This window comes from Anser brachyrhynchus, assembly GCF_964034855.1.
Source record: "Anser brachyrhynchus genome assembly, chromosome: 2".
NCBI lineage: Eukaryota > Metazoa > Chordata > Aves > Anseriformes > Anatidae > Anser > Anser brachyrhynchus.
The window spans coordinates 11,194,093-11,216,032 of NC_137695.1; the positions used below are offsets into that span (position 1 = coordinate 11,194,093).

Sequence of the window (21,940 nt, forward strand, 5' to 3'; positions counted from 1 at the left end):
TATAGAATGAGACCCACACTTGTATTTCTTGAGTGATGTTAAACAGAAGTGATATTAAACACGAGTGTCTTCTTCAGTTTTCACTCATACAATCTGAATGCTCAACTTTCAAGTATGCCTAGAGAGTATTATCATCAGAAAGTATGTTGATTTTTTCTCCTCAGTCTTACAAAAGTGGAGACAACTTACGAATTGCTAAAAAAATAAAGCTTTGATAACATTTTTTAGCTGAAGTTAAGAAACTTTCCTTGCGTCACAGTAAGTCTGTAGCATTGTCGAGAATTGAACGTGGCCGTACCTGCAGACAGACCTTCTTAAACAAATTTATTTGCTGCACTGTTGAAGCTGACCGTCAGCTACTAGCCATGCATTGTCATTTCTGCTTAAAACAGATCGGACTGGCACGAGAGGCAGGAGGCTTAGTACCAAAATAGTCCGTGCAATCTTCCTGCAGCTCAGCTTTTCTGTTTCTTAGACTTCTAGTGGATTCTTCTGGAGTGTTTATCAGGTCAGGCAGTCTTATTTAATTCTTTCTCAAAGAATAGTAGCGTGGATTTTACACAGGCTTTTCCCTTTCTGAAGAAAAACAATAACAAGAAGTAGATAGAGGGGGGAAGGGAAGAAACAAACTTTTTTGTCTAAGCATGCAAATTACTAAAAGTAGTGATTTAAAAAAAATTTTTGAATAAATGAAGACAATATAATTCCTCTTTATACTTCTTCATGAAGCTCACATGAAACAGAAGTGATAACAGTTTTAAATAATCAATTTTGCTTTCTAATACGTACTTCTGTTGCTTTCTCTTTTCTGGCTGCAAACTGGCAAATTGAAAACACAAGTCAGTTTATTTTTCATTCCTTGTAATTAGCATTTTCATGTTCACTGTATGCACTAAAGCCTTCACGGAAGTTTTTAGATGATTAAGAAATATATTTTTAATTTATTCATTGATACTGCTTTTCAGAAAACCATTGGCCTCTTTCAGGTGCTGACAAATGGAGCTTCGGTTCCTGCCCTCGTGGGGGGAAGGACTTTTCGTACCCTTTCCTATATCTCTACCCCCTGTGTATCAAAAGCTGCTAAACGTGAAGATCAGAGGAAGTGAAGACCACCAAGAACATCAGGCAGAACAGAGATGAAGTGCCCCATGTCCCTTTCCCACGATTACAGGAAACAAGATATAATGAGGAATGGGGAGGATGTCAGGGGGGTGGCCTATAATCCATGAAAATTTACAGCAAATCAGCTGGACAACCAAAGGGGCTCTTGGTGTGGGAAAGTGACTGCAGAAACTGAAGTCACCAGAGAAGTACACAAACTATGGCAAAGTAGAACAGCAGTGAGCAGTTTATGGATGTTAGAAGCGTAATAAAGAGTACTAATAATAAAGGGTACAGAAGTCTCATCCGTGTGAAGGATTATCTAAAGGGAATTAAGCGCCCCTGATTCCCCCCCCTCCCTTTTTTCCCTTTTTTTCTTTTTTTTTTAAATAAAGATATCCAGAAAAATACCTAATTGAGTAGAAGCAAAATCTGTCAATTTTAATTACTAGAGAAAAATGATTAAGGTCCACCACGCCCATATAGGATGAGATCTAAGAAAGGTAACCCCAAATTTCATTTGCAGTTTTTATAGTGATAATGTGGCTGTTGTGGATGGTTCTGAATGTCTTTACCCTATTTATAATTAAAGTAGGTCTGCATCTTGTAGCATCACAGTCTTGTTAGGAAAACATACCATAATGCAGCTCACATCTTAGCTGTTAGTGCCTGCTTCAGTCCCTTTCAAAGTAACTAAAAAATCCTTGAATCTTCCAGCTAGTTACCTGATACCAAGCATTTTTTTTTTATCTTCCAGAGAAAGAAAATCAAGTGTTTCAATTTTCTGTACACTTGTGTTTATCATATAAATAAGTCCAATTCAAAATACATATCATCCTTCATGTCATATTTCTGATTTCACCATCTACTTACCACCTTTGCTATAAAAGTGCAAAGTCTCTTTGTTAGACACTTTGGATACTATTTTCAGATTGAGCAATTCAAAGTTACTATGTGAGAGAGAAGCAATTTTTGTGACATGGCTATGTTCTTAAGCTCTAACAATGATAAATTAGTAACAGTGCTTTACAAGTTTGTAGTGATTTTGCTTTTGATATGATTTGAAAAACTGTATTCCTTAAACTTTTGTTCTTCACAAACTATTTGAACAGAACCACACTATTAAACTTCTATTTTTGGCTGAATTATGGCTAGATTTGTTCTTTAGCCTGGTTTACTGGAATATATTAATGTACAGATATCAAATATAATTTATTTCCTTGGCAGTGCTGAACATTTGTATTTGATTTATGTTTACAGAGCCAAAATCTTTTAACAAATAATAAAAGCAAACTACTTCCATAGCTTGCTTTTTGATCTTTTTTCTGATCTGCATAAAAATTACTGCAAGTGCCCAGGGTAGTACCTGTGGTAAATAGATGTTTGATGTTATGTATTCCTCTACCATCTTACCCACCTGCTTATCTGGCCACAGAGTCTGGTGTCTCTCTTACAAAACATGCTTATTCATAGGAGCTACTAGTGTCATGATATAGACTTGAGAGCTGTTGACAATGTTGAAATGTGAAACTTCAAACATCTTTTTTTTGAGATATCCATCCACCTATTTTGCTGCTGTACCAAAAACAGTGTTTGTTTGTCTTTGTTATTTTGCAATGAGTTTGAGTTTTTTGTAAGAAAGACTATAACTTGTGTTGAGAATTGAACTGAAACTGTGCTTTTCTTAACATCAAATTATTTAGAACACATTGAGAATTTTTTTATCTTTTTTCCCCCCCTATATGCAGTCTTTTAAAATAATTTCTGTTACTCCAGTTGGTATAAGGCTCTGGTGCAGAGTTGTATGTGGTTACAGTGGAGCAAGGGAAGAACAGGAGAGGTTGAGCTTGGAGATTTCTCTCTGCTATTTACACATACTCTGATCTCCTACAAGCCATTTAACCTTTCAAAGCCTTAAGTCCCTCTGCTTTAAACTGTGGGCAGGATGTGTATCCAGTGTTACGAAGTTCTTCAGATGATCTAACAGAAAATCCTACTTCTTTAGGTACTAGGAATTGTGCTAGAGAAACTGATTTTCTCAGTCATCAAGTCTTAGTTTCTCTTCTTGAAAGGTTATCTATGAACTTTGGAAATTAAATATTTCCTTGAGGGTTTGATGATGCTTTGTAACTCAAAGTTAGCTCTGCATCCTAGGACAAGTCCAGTACGAAGTACATTGGCCAAATACATCCAATTATGGTTAGAATTGTGGATTTTGTGTTGGAAGTGGCTTGTGGACACAAGCTGCCTGATGCAGTGGTGGAGGATAACATTTTTGCTTGAATTTAGCTTGTACTGAGTCATCCTTTAGAATACTTCTTCTGCCAATTTACACCTATATGCAGCTCCTGTTACCATCCCCATCATCACCAGCTTCTTGAGGACAGTCACGCCATGGTGTCTCCAACAAAACCATTTTAGCACTCCCTGTCCCACGGGGACCTACCAGAGGAGCACTGTCCATGTCGTGCCGTGTCATTGTGAAACCTTTCCTTAGGCAGAATAAGAGCTTTTCTTTTCACTTTTGTCTTTGTGCTTTAGCACGGTGATGGGCATCTCACAAACACCTTGTTCCCTCCCAAACAGGTTTGGGCATGCCAGCTTTGGTCCAGGCGTAACTCAAAACGCTAGCCCTCTGCACTGCTTGCACTGCTTTCTTGCAGTGCAGTCATGAGAATTGTCACTTTTTGCATTTAAAATGTGATGAATGCAGGCCGTTCACGTTTTTGCCTTTAACAACGTATTTGAAGTAGACATCCAAGCGCTAGTGGATAAGCTTTTTAACTAATCCAGAGCTTTGTGTTAGTAATTAAAAAAATGAGTGGTGCCAGTTTTCATCAGAACTGAAGGTCACCGGAGGCATAATTTATTAAGAATATGTAGCATCTAATTTCCCTCCTCCAGATTCTTTTGTGAAAATTGGAATGTGTATGTTTTTCACAAATACCTGGGTTTTACCAGAATTTTGCTTTGTTTGATTAAAAATAAAATTAAACATGTAATTTTAATACTTTCTTACTCAAGCATGAGGAAAAATGAAATGCCAGATGCAAACCAATGGACAATATCACAGCGATGAATGTATTTACAAAGCAGTTTCTATAATGTACTGGGGAGTTAGTTTCTCTTACCTAGTATCATCTTGACCTTTTCTGATAAGTGAATAAATGAGACACACACACAACAGGTTTCTAACCTTAGGGAGAGTGCAGCCATCTAGGACATGAAGATGTGAATCACGTTAGAATAAATATTTCCTTCTTCAAACAAGTGGAAGGAGTCCAGAGGGGCACCTGAGCTCTCCCCAGCCTAGGCTGTCCGTCCGGCACTGGTGGGGAACATCTCCTTGCCGTGGGGGTTGTCCGAATCCTGGGTAAGCCGTCTTGCAGTCAAGTGCCCTGGTGAATTTGGGTGAAACCCCTCCATACGTTTTCAACATTAGGTGCCCCAGTTGGCAGGTGCTTTTGTACATGTTCAGTAGGAGAAACTGCGGGGCTTACAGTGTCCAAGTAGTGGCCGTAGGCTGCGTCTATGCTACTTCATGAGAAAAATGTCTTTGAAGTAAAAGAAGGACTGGGAAAAATCACACCTTGAGAACCCAAATCTTAAAGGGTCCTGTTTTAATTCAGGTAAACGATTGCAAATGCTCAGCCAGAAGCTCTACAAATATTTATTCTGAGGTGTACATCTGTTGGTTGTCCTACAGCAATCCATAAATGCTTGTACAGAATGTAGATGCACGTACACAGTTGTTAGTCACTTTGTGCTGGCTATTTGGCAATCAGTTAATTCAGTCACTGAATTAATTTTATTTTTTATTTTAAATCTCAGCCATGTTTAGCAGCATTTGTATGACGTACCTTCATACCCCTGAAATGTGGCCTTAACTCCCACTGCACTAGGATGCACCTCTAATAGGGAATAACTATCAAAACTGTGTTTACCTTTCTGACACTAGAATTGTAATGAGGTTTTAAAATATTCTCTGTCTTCAGTGAAGACAGGCCGTGTGATAAACCATTACCTTGTTAGCAGACTTCTGCCATTCTGTCGTGTTTTAATGTAGGGACAATAATGTTTGTCCAAATTCACCACCTGTAGAGGAAATTTACCCTGGTGCTGTGTTTAGCTCAGCACTGTGTATGCAGAATATTTGTGTGCAAATACACCAGATGCAGTTTTCCAGTGTTACTGTACAGTACTTCAAAGGATTCCCTTGTATCGTTTCATGTAGCACTTAGTCATAAAAAAACTACTTGAATATACATTGTGGGAACCTCAGAAGAGTGTTAATTGTATTCTGCTGCAGTGGTAGCCAGAAGGTCAGACGCTAAAATTAATATATTTCTGAATAATTAAAATTTTGTATCAAATTTGATTTTTCATGGATGCTATTCAAAGTATCATGCTAATTTATGGGTAATACATTACATTTTTCCCTGTAAAAACAATGAGGGCCGCTCCCCTCTCCTCAGAGGCAGAGGCATGTTATATAAACATTTTATACCTTTAAAAATAATTGAACATATTGGTAAAATCTTGGACTAATCTCAGATGTGTGCAGAAACCCTATAGAATTAAGAAAACCTTTCTTTTGAAAGGAATCTGCTAGAGATCTTTAGGTCAGTTTCATTAACTTTTATTCATATTATCAATATGTACGTCTGAAATAATTTTGAAAGAATCTTTAAATAGTTTATTCCTTTAAGGAAAACACTGTGTATTAGCTGAGTTCCAATACATTTTTTTGGAGAACAGTTGAGTATAATTATCTTTGGATTAATCAGTTTTTGAAGTCTTTTCCAATGATATGTACAGAGAGGATTAAGAGAGAGATTACTAAAGCATTAAGAATTTTTTTTCTGGTTGTTTTTAAGAAGTAATCCTGGCCTTAAGTCAATTACAAAATGATTTTCTCATAAGAAACTGTTGACCAAACTGAAAAAAAAAGTAAAATCACCTATAGCTATATTCTTGTGTCCTGTGGCTTGAGAGGAGATGTGCAAGCAGTGAGGGCCTGTTCTCATCATGCACCTTCTTTTCTAACTCTTTCTTTCCTGGTTACATGTTAAACTGGAGTTGTCTTTTCCTTTTCCCAATACAAATGTTGAAGTTCCTCTTCTCTGGCTTTTCTTCTGTTCAATGAGGAGCAATAAAGGAGAGGAATAACATCCCTCCTCACATCCACTGCTACCATGTTTCACTGGGGAATAGTTTTGTTTTTCTTGTGCTCATTTTTCATGGGTATTAACTTGCTCCGTAGTGTTCTCTACAGTTTGACCTTTATTTTATGTTTTGCTTTGGAGTTCATCAGAGTGCTGGTACAATTTAAATGCAGTTCTGCAAGATTATTTTAATTGAATGTTTGAGTAGCTCTGTGTGCTGCTGTAATGAATGAAATTAACTTGATCTCGAGCTTGGAAGGACTGTCCCACGGACGACTTCATAATCAAAACCAAACAAACAAAGATCTCTAAATGACTATAACATTCTGTTGAACAGATCTTGGATCACAGTTCATTTGCTTTTGGCTTTAGGGAGCCCAGTGCAGCCGCACCCTGAATTCCTGCTGCTCAAGTGTTTCTTCCAAGCATCCCATTGCAGCAAGAAATGACAAGTGACGTAGTTCGTGCTCGGAGAGCCACAATCTCACCCTCTCCTATAGGAATGTGCTTTTGAGTTATGGCTGTTTCTTCTTCTTACCTGCCTACTGTAATCCTGGCTTAGCACTGGATTGTATCACATCAGACAAGCCTATATGGATATTGTTTGGTAGATCTGTAATAATACCTCCATTACTTTTGTGCCTTCAGGGTTTCTTGTCTGGGTTTGTTTTTTTTTTTTTTCTTCTGCTTTCAAATTCATTGGAGAGGCTGAAGAATAAAGGGCTAAGCGTGGTCTAGAAAAGTTACACCGAGTTAACTTTGCAGGGTGCTGGTGTGGTCAATGATTTTTATTTGCTCAACAAAAAGAAGCTCTGCTTATTTAAGCCTTTTTTTTTTTTTGTTAGCATGACTGCATCCATGTTTGCATATGAGAAGGAACAAGCCTGCTGTTGTCATTATGCTTCCACAGTGGTGAAAGTTTCTATCACAGATCAGTTTTTGTTGCAGCTTTCCAAGAGCAGTGCTCTTCTCATCTCAAGGAAATACCACCCGCTAAATGACACAGCGTGCTGAAGCAAAAGCTGGGTATATACGAGTCCTGAAGCCTATAAAGGCAGGAAGAAAGAACAATCTGTCATTTGAGACATCAGCCAAGACTGATTTTTTTTTTTAAAGGTCCATTGGACTTGTTTCGAGTCGTAGCTGATTGTAACAGAGGGCCTTAGCCCTTGTCTGTAATTCATAGCTCGTGACAAGTAGAAGGGAAAAGCAACTGCTTTAGGTGAGGTTTGCCCATGGGTCTAGCCAAAAACTAGATACAGCCAGCCAAGATGGTTAGCAAGAGGTAATATTTGAGCTGGGTCATAAACCTTGGAAAGGCAGCCATAAATCATAATTAAGGTTTTTCGTTTCCTTGGTGGTGTAACTCCTCGGAGACGGAGACTGTAACTGTTTACCAAAGCCCATTTTTTGTCTTCGGAGAAGTGTTTAGGAAACCTGAAACGGGGTTTATTAGGCATATCTGTGCGAGACAAAAGGGGGAATTGTTGGTCTCCAAGCAGCAAGCAGCACTGACAGGCTGACTGGTGTGGTCAGAAAAGATATTTCATTTCAAAGGATAAACTACAAGATTCATTTTTTTCTTTTTTATCTGAAGTTAAGCTTATCTGGTTTATGCCTTATCTAATTTAACTTATGAGAATTGTAAATTCAGCTATGTTAAGCAAACAATTTATTTTGTTTTAATTCCAGCTTCTCTTTGTTTTAATAAACCTTGGTTTTTGTTAGGATTACTGTTGTGTGGGTAATTTCACACAGATGTCTTCAAAGAGTAAGGAAAAATCCATAACTCTTTAAGGGAATAGCTGAAGGGAAAAGGATCTCTGGAACTGCTTTTCATTCCTGTGCAGTCCTAGTGGCAGGGTTTGGATTAAAGCGGTGTATCAGGAAGTTGTCTGGCTGCAGCTGGCGAGCGTAAGGGACGGCCCGAAAACTGAAGAAGAGACAAAGAGCTAATGGTTTGGGCCTATAAAACCTAAACTTTTAAAATTATAGTCGTATTAGGACTGCTAAATGGTATAGAGAAAAGTAACAGGTCCTGTCTGTGTTGTGATGGGGGGGAAGATGTATTTCTCTTTCCATTTTAGAAATGAAATAATTAAAAAACAAACAAACAAAAAAAAAACTGTTTTGAGATACACAGTAATATGAAATGTGAGGTGAAATGATCAGGTTGTGTTGTTCTCCTCCTTTTCCAGCTTCATAAAATAGTATCAAGAAATCAGCTATTTAAGAGTAGCTTGTAGTTTTAGAAGGTATAAATATTGTTCTCAGACAGCGTGCATTTGGCCTGTAGACTTCGCTGTGGAGGTCATCCAGTTAAATATAGCGGTTCAATTTTCACAAAGGGCTTCATAATATAAAGGCTAATAACAGTGGCAGCAAGGCATGCTTAGAGACGGGTAATCAAATCTCGTGATTTAAGACATAAGCACATTACCTGTGAGCATCTGGAAAGCCCTCATTTCTCTCTGTCACCTGCAAAGCCTTCTGCAATTAGCAAGGTTCATCGTGGGTATTTGTAGTGTCTAATTTCTTTGAAGCATTGCTGCTAGCCGTCGTTAGGGAGAGGATACAGCCTTCTGTACTTCATCGTATCGTATCGAACACTTCCACCGAGCGTGGCCCTGCTTTTCTTGGCCATGCTGGTGAGTGACACCAGCATGGGCTTGAAACAAAAGAACCCAGAAATGTGGTGGTGCTGGCCGCAAAAGCACAAAGTTGCCTGATCCACCAGCAAATCCAAGTGAACTTGAGCTGTTTTTACATGCTACTTCGGGATTTAATTCAACTCTGTATTTTGTGAATCAGTTGAAGTTAAAAGGATCCCTCAATTTATATGCAGTAGTAAGATAAGAACTGAAGGCATGGGAGTAGACAATTTCTTTTGAAATAAAAATGGAGGTATTTTTTATTTCAAAATTTTTGCTCTTTTATTTCTGAAGTTTGCTCTAAATAGCAACTACTGAAGTTAAAATATTTTCTAAAAAATACAATATGAGGAGCATACACAGAGTTGTATCAAACTTGAGCTCATCATTTGCAAGTGAAACCTATGGGTAGGAATTCAGATAGTTTTGTGTTTTTTTTTTTTATTTAGCATGCTGGAAAACTAACATGTTTTAACAGGTAGAACAGCTTGCTGTTTCCTCTAAATAACTCATAGAAAGAGACAAAAGCAGCTTCCAAGGCTGAAGGCTTGAATTACACTGCTAGATTGATCCAAAATGACTTGAACGGCTTTTCCAGCACCCTGTAAACAGGAGTCCCTGAAGGGACCGGGGTGGCAGCCTGGGGCAGGGCTGCTCCTTGGCGCGCTGCTCACTCCCGTAGCAAAGCATCCCCTACAGCTCCTGCTGGTGGGGAGGCTCTACCTGGGCTTTCAACATTTTCCTGATTAATTTTACGTCCCATTTTATAACTTTCTGCGAGCTCCATAAAATTCAAGGTCAAACCGAGGGAACCCTGGTGAATAACGGGAGGCGTTTATTTCAAATTGATAAAGACAGGGACATCAATATTAAAAATTTCCATTACTTACATGTTTGCAGCTTCATTTTATTGTACTTCTTAAACTGGTCGGAAGTAGTCATGGGAAGTGCATGTAGAAATCAAGCTCGGACTAACTGAATAAATTTGATTAGCTGCATGCTGAGAAAGTCAGGAGGATGAGATTGCATTTCCAGCAGTGATGCAGTATTTAGGTCAAAGTCCAAAAAATTAGAAAAAGGGATGAAAAATTTGTACTTTTATTTTAAACGTAGCGACTACTGATCTGAAATCAACAGAAGCCTTGTGACCCACGAGAAAAAGTTAGCAAAAGCTACCCTCCTAAAGTCGGTACGGATATTTGTTTTCTTCCTTAGCTTAGCTTCAACTTGATCAAGGTATTATCATAAAACACTGAAGAAAATTCTGCAGTTACGCTTTCACGGTTTCATTTTGCCTGGCTAGATAGCTGCATTTATAAAATTACACTTCTTGAAAGAAAAATGAAAAAAATCTCTTACACTGCAATTTTTCCTTAATTAAAAACTCAATCTGTCAGGAAACAATTAATTCAAAATATACATTATTCAAATTGAAAATTAGAATATATATCAGACGTTGCCATTAATCAGTTGCCATTTTACTAGAATTGTAATGATATTACTAGGGTTATAATTGAAATGTCTCTGTTTATTTTTTATTTCTGAGGAAAAATATGCAGTTATTTAAGACTTTCTCAATGAAAAACACAACTGCATTTCTCGACCTTAAACAGATGGGGTAAATAAGACATCTTCAGCTATTCAGAGATGTCCATATGGAAACTGAAAACGTATCGATGAAATTTGTCATCCAAGAAAGGCAAAGTAGCAGGAAAAAAAAGCAATAATATGGTGGCTAGGGCCCTTAGCTGAGATGGAAGAAATTCAGTTTCAAGCAGGACTTTAAACTGGGTAAGCATAATTGCTGGTGAAAAAGGATGGCCTTTCTGAGTGGAGCGTGTGTGATTTAACTCCAAACGTATGAATTGGACATCCTAAGCTCACTTTATCTTCCGTGGAGAGAAATGGTTAATTTCAGGGCTTAATTCATCTGACCTATTTGCGATGTCTGCTCCACAACAAGATGAATTGTCGCACTGAGTAGATCACATCAAGTGTGAAGGGAGCATGGAGTGATTAGCTCAGAAATAGATGTCTGCATTTAATCAGTTTTTTTTTTTTCTTCCCCCCAGCCTCTCTCTCATGTTGGAGGTTACATTAGAAAATAACAGATTTGCTATAGGACAAGAGACAGATGGACACTGCCTTTATAACTCTGCTTCTACAGCTATGCCTATGATGCTGGAGACTCCAGGTCAGGTGGAGAGATGTAAGAGAGATTCCCAAGTACATATCAGATAGGACTGGTGTATTTCCACAACCGTTTTGCTACCAATAAAATTGGATTTTTCTAAGGAAAGAGCTTTATTAGAAGAATTTCAACTCGATGTTCTTTTCTATTCTAGTGTGACTATCTGCTTCACTGGAAGGATCATAAAACGTTTGGACTAGGAGGAATACACAAGCATTCAGCAGCCTTTCCAAAAGTAAACATTTCTTGATTTGCGGAGATGAAGTTTCAAATGTCCTCCTTTTGAGCGATCAAGCTATGGAAAGAATATCAGTTTGTTTGTCAGCATTATTTCCTGTTCTTGAGTTGCTTAATATGTGCTCGCTTTTGCAACATCGAACACAGGGAAAAGATTTCTTGCTCTAGCAGCTCTCCTCTTTCTTTACTACAGAAAGCTTTTCTTTTCAGAAAACTGAAGCCCCAACAAACACCCAGTTGTAGGTTGAAAACACCCCTCTGAGCATTGCAGCAGGTTGAGGGGAGAAAATAAGTGTGTGCTTTTTTCTTTCATGTTTGTGTATTTCAGTATTTCCTGTCTCTACCTAGGAGACATTGCCATGCAAAAGTAAGTTTTAGTGAAGTTTATGCTTTTACCTTTGAAAACCAGATTTGCAGCCTTCCCAGCGCGTTTTGGGATAAATCACGGCTTTCTTCTCTGAACAGGTTAGGTAACTTTTGGCCACATTTTTTCCTAGGTAATTATACTTTAGGGGCCCTGCATTACAACTTCTGCCTTGAATTATTTTTATAGAGCAACTGGCAGCGCTGCTGAATAAGGTTTCTTGGTGCTTTCTGTTCTGGTGCTCTTTCCTCAAATGCTTGTGCTTTTGTTAAATGCTATCTGTTTGGCCGTTACCTAGAAGAGACAAATGTTTTACGCTGTTATGTGGTGGACTTTTTGCCTAATCCTTAATGTATTTTTCTATGTGAAAAGTGCTAGTGAGAAGGTATCTTAGTTGTTTTGCCTATATGAAATAGTTGAAAGACCCATATAATTGTTGAAAGACCGTTCATAATGCAGTCATGAAATCTATTCAAAACAGGAAGCACAAAGGAGGGGAAGAAAAATGGAAGTGCAAATGTAAATGCCTTTTTTTTTTTTTTTGTCATCCTCTTGTGGTATTATGTAGATCCCCAGCCAGATGGCTACTGGCTATAAGCTGTGTGTGGATTCACAGGATTTTAACTCCTCTGTTGGTTTCCCATCTGTCATAAACTCAGAAGCTGCAATCCAGAGACTGACATGAATGTCAGTGGCTTCTGTAGCGCTCTGAAACTGTTAAGCCCGAAGGCTGCAGAAGTAGCATGAACTCGAAAGAGGACAGGACGTTGTCCCTTGTAACAGCCACGCTGCTAGACTCACAGTAAAGTTCCTTGTGGTCAGTTTAAAGTGGTGCTTTGAACCGAGTGCGACTGCTGCGGTGACAGCAGCCTCAGACAAACGTTGCCTGAAAAGTCTGCCCCAGAAGGAGGTTTTTCTGTTGTTGGAGCTTGGCGAAGGTTTTAAACCCACAGTCACTTTTGGTAGGAAATCTCATGTCTTAAAATAGAACAGCAGACAGTCTTTAACAGAGAGGAGGTGCATGGAAAGAATAGGCCTGAAACAGCTAAAAACATTACTACAAGTCATTCTTCACTTTAAAATGACCAGTTTAGGTTTCTCTACTTCTTTCCTTCAGCATATGTCACCACTCAATGAGATCTACTCTGTCTTTGTTAGTGGAGGCGAAAACAGCTGAAAACTTCTCAGATTTCACGGTGTACGGGAGAAAAAGGCACTGGTCACTTAGATGACGCATTCCTACTGGGGCCTCATTACCACTGAAAACAATTAAACTTGGCTCCTAAGAGTAAAAGAAGCTCTCAGAGTCTCGCTTTAGGTCATGCCATACTCTAGAAAGTGAAATGAACAATTAATTTGCACCTTTATGAAATGGGCAACAAAAGAAATAGTGTGCTCAGCCCCTGTTTCTAAACCACTTTAGAATTAATCATGGCGGGTAAGCCTGTCAAAAAGAAACATGTGCGTAAGTCTGTAAGGAAATCACTGTTACTATGAAGTCTGCCCAAATTTATGCTTGTTTTTCTTTATTAACATATTTGACTTATGTGAGAATAAAAGTTACATCCCTCCAAGAAAATAACCGCTTTCCTAAGGAGTAACTGTCTGAATTAAAGCAATCCGGTAATCCAGCTTCAAAAACGCAGCCATGAACAAACAAACCTTCCCATTCCACTTTAGGCTCAGTTCTGTAGGATAGGGAATAGCTGAGGAAGGTCATGCAGTGTCAGGCTGCGCGTCAGGTCCTTTCTTTTGCTTGGTGAAGTAGCTGGGAGTTAAACACCCCTTTCAGCACTGGGCATCACAGCCAGAGCAGGTATGGGCAGGTGCTTCAGCGGCACAGCAGACTCTGTATCTTCTGCCCAGGTGTCCCCATGACAAAATAGGATGCTGGTTGGAAGACTTGCCCTGCATTATAACGCCATAACATTACAATCCTCTTGCAATTTTTTCTTTGTGTTATGCAGAGAAGATTTTCACAGAAATCAGAATGGGACTGCTATTTCATGAGTGATACTTTCTGAAATTTATGTGAGATTGATGGTAGAATTAGCTAATTGTGCTGGGCTTTAACTTTGGCTGGTAGCCACAGCAGTGGCACGCTATTCAGTCTTTTCCTGCACTTCCCTCAATTTCCCTCCTCCTCCTGTGGGGTTGTCTCTGTGTCAGAGCTCATTCATCTGCCTCGAGGTTAAAGGAGTAGAGTCACAGCCCAACCAGATGTTGGCAGAGGAATAACTGAAATAATCTGAAAATGAAGCCTTACTTCTGCTGACAAAATTATTAATCCTATGTTTCTGTGCCCGAAGGAAGTGGCTGAGAGAAGATCGGTATGGTCCTGTTCCCTTTAATAAACCTCAGTCCTACATAATGATATAGCAGGAAGAGCTCTTGAGTGTTCAGGAAGTAATTTCCTCCCTAAAGGGCCTTTGTAATCTGCTCTATATCATCGCCATCATCATCAGTGCTTGGAGAAATAGGTTTCAGGTGCACCTGCCACAGGAGAGGGAGAACATAATTTTGCAAGTGAGAGGTGTCATAATCCTGCAGAGCTGCAGAGCACTTTTGTCTCTCTGGCCTCTAGCTCTAGCACACACCATGGACTTGCATATGAATATAATAGCAAACCATTGGTCAAAGTAATAAGTTTCCTGTGGAAGTAATGCAGAGCAGATATAAAATGCAAGACTCGTGATGAAGTGAAATGGATTTTCTGTTACAAAAAAGTGCATAATTTAGTTCACCTACAAGTGGTCCTGGAAGAGCCTTGAGTCGAATTCTCTACATTAAAAAATAAAGACACATGTTATAAGTTGGCTTCAGGTAAGAGAAGATGAGAAATATGAGTTGGAAGCATCTGAAAGTCATAGGTAGTAGAAAATATATCAAAAGAGATCACACTGGTTCTCCCACCAAAATCTTTGAAAGAAACTGCTAAAGAAATTCAGGATTGCAGTCTAAGATAGCATGTACTGTACTGGGGGGAAAATTGTAGAGTAGAAAAAGCCATTTGCCAACATCAGCCACACCAACAGCTGGTTAGAAAATGAAGGGATATATTCCTCCTGCCCTCACTCTGTCTCTTTTGAACAACTTGTCGGAAGGAAATGCTAACTTGTAATGGTAGGACAAAGTTTTCTTGATGTCAGCTGTTATCTGGGTTTGCTGAGAAGCTGGCATTATCAGAGGTTCAACATGTGTTCATCACCTGACCAGTTTCTTTGGTAGATCTTTGTTTCTTCAAATCATTTCTTGACTTTTAAGTTTCTCTTTATAAAGTCTGTGTTTTTCAAAACTTCCTTTTTGTCATTTTTCCACTTGCAATTTATCAACTTCTGCAACAAAGATAAAAACACAAAGGTCCTTATTGTACTCAGCTGTTTTCCACTTAAGGATTTGTTTACTTATGAATCCTGTTATTTAGTACATCACTTTTATTGAAAACTGTTCTCACACGTCTGTAAACTGTCCTCAAGGCAAGCTTCGTCCTTGTCCAGACATGAACGTTTGGGACTGGTGGGAGGAGTGGGGTGGAAATTGAGGGCAATCTGAAGTAAGTACGTGCAAACAAAATAAATTACTCATTTTTTGAGGTTTTTTAAAAAAATCAAAATGTCAATGGAAAAAAAATCAAAATGGGTCTTTGAAATGGATAGGGATAAAGGCTTCACAAAGGAGTGATGATAGACTTGGTTTGGGGCAGGATGAGAGGAAAGTTGAATTGAAATGTATATAATTAGTGAGCTTGGGTAATGGGAAGGACAGAACATATTCAGTTAGTGTACTTCAGAGTATACTTTTAAGCCAGATGTGTATGTTCAACATAGGAAATTCACTTTAAAAACATAGAAGAAAACAAGCGAGTTGGGAACTTGGGGAAAGGCTTCCGGTTGTACAATATATTATTCTTTCTGTTGATCTTGTTTTGATGAACTGTCCCACAGCTGGGGGGAGCATTGCATGAAACTTTCAGTTCCATTATTTCTGACATTCGTCTTGAATTTCAGAAGCAGGATCTAAAGCCCAGATTTTACAATTTGATCCTCTCCCTGCCTTAAAGTTTCTTTTGATTAAAGCTGTAAAAGCCTGTAAGCTTTGGCACTGTTTATCTTTGGCTCATCTTACCTGCATTACAGATCAATGCATTTTAACTCTGGAAGTTCTGAGCAGATTTCAGCAGGTTTCCAAGTTTTGGGCTTGAATTAGCTTCAGTTTGGAAACTTTAGCTGGTTCAGAATGGCACTCGTTTTCTTCATATAGTATCAATTCAACCTGAGATGACTTTTGACAAGAGGGAGTCTCTTCTGGGCAAATGTTATTCATGGCCTGACTTCTGGAGCAAAGTGCTCGCACATGACTAATATGCTGATTTTCAAATAATTCAATATCTGGACAGTTTTAGAAGTTGTGTAGTTGTGCTTTTATTTATGGAGAGGGAGAGGCCAAAGAGAATAGCTTGGAAAGAAACAAGTTCAGACAGTCTTGGTTTTTGTTAAGGAGCAACAAAAATTGATTCAGCTGCCTTTTGTCAATAAAAATGCAGCCTGCTGGAGGAATAGTTTTTACAAACATCTGAGGTTTAAGTCATGCTGCTAGCAGCAGAATCACAATTTGTACTTTAAAGATACTGTCAGTTACATGTAGTTCAGAGAAAGAGTAGGGAAGAAAAAACAGCAATTTGAAATCTCACATTACATCTGCAAAAAGTCAACATCCACTCTTTATTTTACCATATATCTTGCATAATCTGAAATGAATTTACATTTTTCCGTGATTTAGCTGTTTTCCATACATTCCTAATTCTCTGACCTGGGAAACGTGTCTCTTTCTCTTCTGGTTTAGTGTGAAACTGACCTTATGTGGAATTACATTTCCTGGTAATATACCATGAAAAATCACTTATTTATTTATGTCATCATACCTTATTCATTATACTTTACTTACTGAGGGGGAAAATGTATTGCATCAGTTCAGCTGAAGCTTACAGAATAACCAAGCTCCTTAGCTTTTAGAACAGCAAGGAAGATGATGATCAAAAGATTGCTGTTGGAGGAAGAGCTACTCTTCTCATTTACATTTCTGAGCATTTTCTGAGATGTCTTCCACCTCTCGGTTTTAGCAGAAAGAGTTGCAGAATCAAAGCGGCATCTATTTTATCATCCAAAAGAAAATTCCAGCCCTCACTGTCAGCCTTCTTTGGCCATGGTTTTTCCCCTTTTATGACCAAGTGAGCATTAGAGCCTGTCAGGATGCACATAGCTGCATTAATCATCTCCGCTGGCTACAGCCAAGCGAGTGGACAGGAAGTATCTATTTACTAAGGGCTTGTCTACACGGGGAAGTAGCTCTGCTCATTAAGCGTTAACTCCTTCTGTGGATGCTCCTGGAGCACCTTGCCATATTTTAGCTCTAGGCTGCCTTGAAAAATACGGGATTTGGTAGCGGGTGTAGTCAAACTGCAGAAAGCCTGTATTAGCATGCAGCGTGGGTTCAGACACACGATCCTGCCTGCCCCCATGTGTCACCTAATCTTTTGTAACTGACCCTCTTCATGCTCGTCGTCTGTGGCAAATGGAAGGTAAGATGTGTCGGTTCAAGCCTCTTACATCAAGCCAAGGTGATTTGCTTGTGTGTCCATGCTTCCCTGCATTCACAGAAACAGCATCATTGATAGCGATTTGGGTGCTAGCATTACTTTGATTATTCCCCAGTTAAATAATTTGGAAGAGTACTCGTTATTTTTTCAGCCATGATAGTGGACAAGAAGCGTGCGGGACGATAATCCACACCTCGCATGAACCATCTATTATTTAGTGATGTTGAAGTTAGTTGGGTTGAACTGCCTTTTGTATAGAAGATTTCTGTGAACAAAGATGAGTAGTCTTCTGGAGAACAGTCTCTAAGTGTGCAACGTAAAGGCTGTTCATACCAGTGTATCATCATCCTGGAAATAAGGGCTTTGTTACCATGGCAGCTAAAGCTTATCTTCATGAGAAAGTTGCATCACTTTAACAAGAGCCATATTTTTAAAAGGAATTTATACTAGTGTAAGTTCCCTCGTGGAAACTATTTAGTGTAGCTTAATTTCATTAAGCAAGCCTTAGCTAAACCGCACTAAACTTTTTTAATTGAAATTGCATTAATTCAGAAGTTTGCTGAGTACATTAACAGTGTATGCATTTTCAGTGGTGGTATTTTCTCATGCAAACAAAAACTTTTGTGATTCTACTTTTGATATTCACATTTAGCTGTTAATTTTGTTACTAGCTGTAAAAAGAATAGTCAAAATAATAGTCTGTAATATTAAGCAAAATACCGTTTATTTCAAAAGACAAACGTGGAACCAGGGCACATGAAAATTATATTGAGACAAGTGCTTATCAGAAAATACGTTATGTGCTTCAGCTTGCCTGGGCACATTACCTGAGTAAAAACATACCGACCATTCCAAAAAAAAAAAAAAAGTAGTAAACTGAAGGAAGGTGATAGCTACATTGCTAGTAAGTGAAAACTTTTTGCTTTCAGCTCCTTTGACTGCATTGCATTCTTTGGCAGTTGTGTTCTTCTCTTCTACAAACTTACATTGCTAGATAAAGTTTTATTCAGTGAATTCTGCCAGATGGGAACAAAGGGTCGTTTCCTCCGAGTTTTTAGGACGACATTTGCTATTGTGTGTGAAATTCCAGACTGGGGTTGGCTTGAGGGATAGCAGAATGTAGGATTACATTTTAGCCCTGTACATATATTTGTACTAGGTAGCAAACAAAACGACTTTGACAGCCTTTATTTGGGGTGTATGGCTATTATTCTTTCTCAGCAGCTGTCGTTGCTGCTTCACCTCAGGTTTTGTTATACTCTGTTTACGCTGACTTACACTTGCACTTTCTTAGAAATTCTTGTTGTGTGATGGAGGCCTCACCACTTCACAATTTTTGTCGAGTTCTCTCTAGCAGAGTGAATTAAGTAAACAAGAAAGTCCAAGTTTGGTTTCAAAAGAAAGAGTTCAGCTATTTGAACACTGACAGTTCAGAATGTCTGGGCTTAAAAATTCAAGTATCCTGTGCCTTAGCCTCAGTGAAAGACACTATGATTTTGAAATGAAATACAATAAAAATGAACTAAATGCAGTATCAGGGATTAAAATAGAGCTTACACATATGTGTAGTGAAAGTATTCTTGGGGCCTTTAATTCTGTAGTGTCCTTGGCTCTGCTTTCTGCAGTGGCTCACTGCCATCTTGGAATGCCACAAGGTAAAAGCAAAGGCTTTCTTGTGTTCTGCATACTGAAGTTGAAAAAAATTAAATTGCAAAGAGAAAGAAGCAGAACAGCGCAGTTCTGTACTCATGTAGTCCTGCTTTTTGTCTGTACTGCACTTTTTGGAGCTATGCAAAACCTCAGTCAAAAAGTTGTATGATGTCAAGGTTACAAATTTAGCAATCAGGAAATGCAGAAGTTAGGGCCGTGCATAACAGCACAATTATTTCACTTGCACATGAGAGGTAGCTAGGATAATTATGCTAATAAACATCTTTTTTGGATATACTGTGTGCAATTTAATATAACAGTGAAATGAAAAGATTTTCATGAGGAACAATACACATTGAACATCCAAAAATCTTCCCTAGTCTCATAACTTCCAAAATGGCAGCATTACGACATAAACTAATCTCTTACTACAAAAAAGAGCACTGAAGAACTCAGTAATTTTCCTTAATTTACAGTCTAATTTTCTATCTACAGATAGCTTAATTAACAAAGAAATTTCTGCCTATTTCAGCCACAAGTCTTTGTTACATCTTTCAGCTTCTTTAATGTCATTGAACACCTCCCTGAGTTTTTCATTGTGAGGACGTAAAAGAGCAGTCAGCAGTTAAAAGTTTACTCCAAAAATCTGGAAAGTCAGCAGAAAGGCATTTGTTGATTTTAGTGGATTGGGTTTAAGTCCAGTATAAATATCTAATGATACCAAAACACTTGCTTATTCTTAAACATTTGCAAATGAATTTATATGCAAAATCTGTATTTCTGATTATCTCCAGTTTTGTAAAGAGGGTCTTCTGCTACTAGGTGCCCAGCTAATTGTTAGGCTATGTTTGTAATATCGCACCCTCAGGAGGGCAAGTAAATGATAAAGCAAAATCTGGCATTGCCCTTGCAAGAACTTTCTTCTCACCCCAGCAGCTCCTCACCATGCTTTTGGATCACAAGGTTTAGACGACAGACCTGCAGTTAAATCTTCTCTTTTTTTCCCAACATACATGACCTCCACTGCTGCTCAGTCAAAACATTTTCACATTCACATTCCATATGTTAAAATAGGGTAGTTATTACATTTGCTCTCAGTTGTCCTAGGAGAGGAAAGACTGAAGAGTTTACCCTCCCACTAGACTGGTGATGAAAGATATGTTTTAACAGCAGTTTTAATTGTAAACTATAAACTCACAGAACTTCAGAGTACAATAAAGATCTGTATAAAATCTACTGACCCCCAACTCTACATCAGCTCCCAAATTTGTGATCTGGACTTTAGTAGGAAACTCCTATTTAATACAAGAACAAAGAACTAAACATTTGGAACTACTTGTACCACTGATGTATATGGTTTTATACTTACTATAAAAAGTTAGCCTGTAAGAAATACTAGAGTACATCGCATTATAAAGTGCATATAAATATCTAGTGAAGTCTGTGTCCAAGTTTCCTAACTGCCCAAACTCAGCCAGTCTCACAGCATGAAAGCCACAAATACCTAGGATTGAGCCTGGCTTCTTCCTTCTGTTGAGCCTGAAATCTTTTCACCGTGTAGCAAAGATGAAATAATAGCAAGCCCCAGGGATGCGGTGCTGAAAGGCAGAAGCTAGCAGCTGAGCAATGGCAAGGATCAACTCCTTAAATTGTCTTTCCATTGCAATTAACTGCATACCAAATCTCAGCCAAATGGTGGCTAATAGCAGGGATGAAGTTTAACCTGTTTGACTTTGCACTGAAAGGGACGAGTGCCACAGGTAGCCTTGCTTACGGTGAAGTACAAGCAGGAGATTTAACAAGCTACTACTTGTCAGCTCTTAATTAGCAGCTCCCATCAGAGTGGCAGCACCCAACTGCAGCGCCGTCTGCTTCAGTGCAAAGTCCAATTCATTAGTTAAAATTTTCAGAGGCGTAGTATTTTGCTTGGGTGATGGTATTTAACAGCTAAAGCTAAAGATTTACCTATCTTTCAGTTGTTTCTGTCAGTAGGAACAGTTTCCAGCTAAACATAGTACTTGATGGTATCTGCTAAATTGGACACAAACAGCGGGTCAGGAGGTTCCCTGCGCTAAAACACTAGACATGTTGCAAGGTGATTTTTGTTTATTTTGTTTTGACTTGCAGTGCAGATTTCCATATCTACTACTCTTTCAAGACGGCTGTAGAGCATTTGATTTGGCCGAGTGCGTCTCTAACAGCTAGTAGCGGTGCTGTTTTGACAGTTAAGTCTGGTTTGCCTCCGCTGTAACTTTGCCACTGCACGGCAATGCATGCTTTGCTAGGGGCTTTGCCGAGCTTGAGAAGATAACCAATGCTGTGTGTATTCACAAGATAAAGAGCAGTTTGTTGAGCCTGCCTGTTCACCCTTCCTGGTTAGTAAGAAATGTGGGTGACATTTAGCTCTTGACTAAAGTTGTGTGAAATAAAGTGGTATACTTTTCGAACTAGCACATTCAAGAGGAAATTAAAAGATAGTAAAACCTTACTCAGATTACACCGAGGAACAGTTGGAGAGTTGGAAACTGAGAAAAATGATTTGCTTCGGGCCCTGTTGTGAGTGTGTGATTGAAGCGTGTAAGCTGGCATGTCAGCCACACAAAACTTCCTTTATAAGGAGAATACTTCTTATATTTTCCAGGTCCCATGGATTTCTGCAAAATCTGAGACACATCCTGCTGATATAAATTCTTGGATTTTTAGCAATCCTTTAGTTTTCAACCTGTTTCCAAAAAGCTGTATCCTACTGTAAGCTTGTTAGCAGAACATGACAGAAATGGCATGAAACAAATACATTTGTACGGACAGCTAAAAAATCATGATGGCTGGCAAATCACAACTGGAAAATTAATGTTTACCTCAGTTTTTAGTTTTTCTTTCCAAAATATTGAAATGAATGCTGTAGTGAAGGAGGGGGATGAGAACCATCTTCAGGCATTTCTCTGTAAACGTACATTTCTTTTTTGTAGTTTTAAAGAATCTTTG

The 21,940-nt window shown here is 38.6% G+C and overlaps 1 protein-coding gene across 7 annotated transcripts in view; it reads left to right on the forward strand.

The window, feature by feature from the left end:
* ZMYND11 (zinc finger MYND-type containing 11) overlaps nt 1-21,940 on the forward strand; it is a 107,593-nt gene that overhangs the window by 19,743 nt on the left and 65,910 nt on the right. For 2 of the 7 annotated variants that reach the window (XM_080578247.1, XM_080578249.1), the window contains exon 2: nt 11,263-11,343. The exons of the other annotated variants lie outside the window; for them this stretch is intronic. The gene's annotated coding sequence lies outside the window, so the exon portion shown is untranslated. The remainder of the gene's footprint in view (nt 1-11,262; nt 11,344-21,940) is intronic. 7 annotated transcript variants of the gene reach the window in all.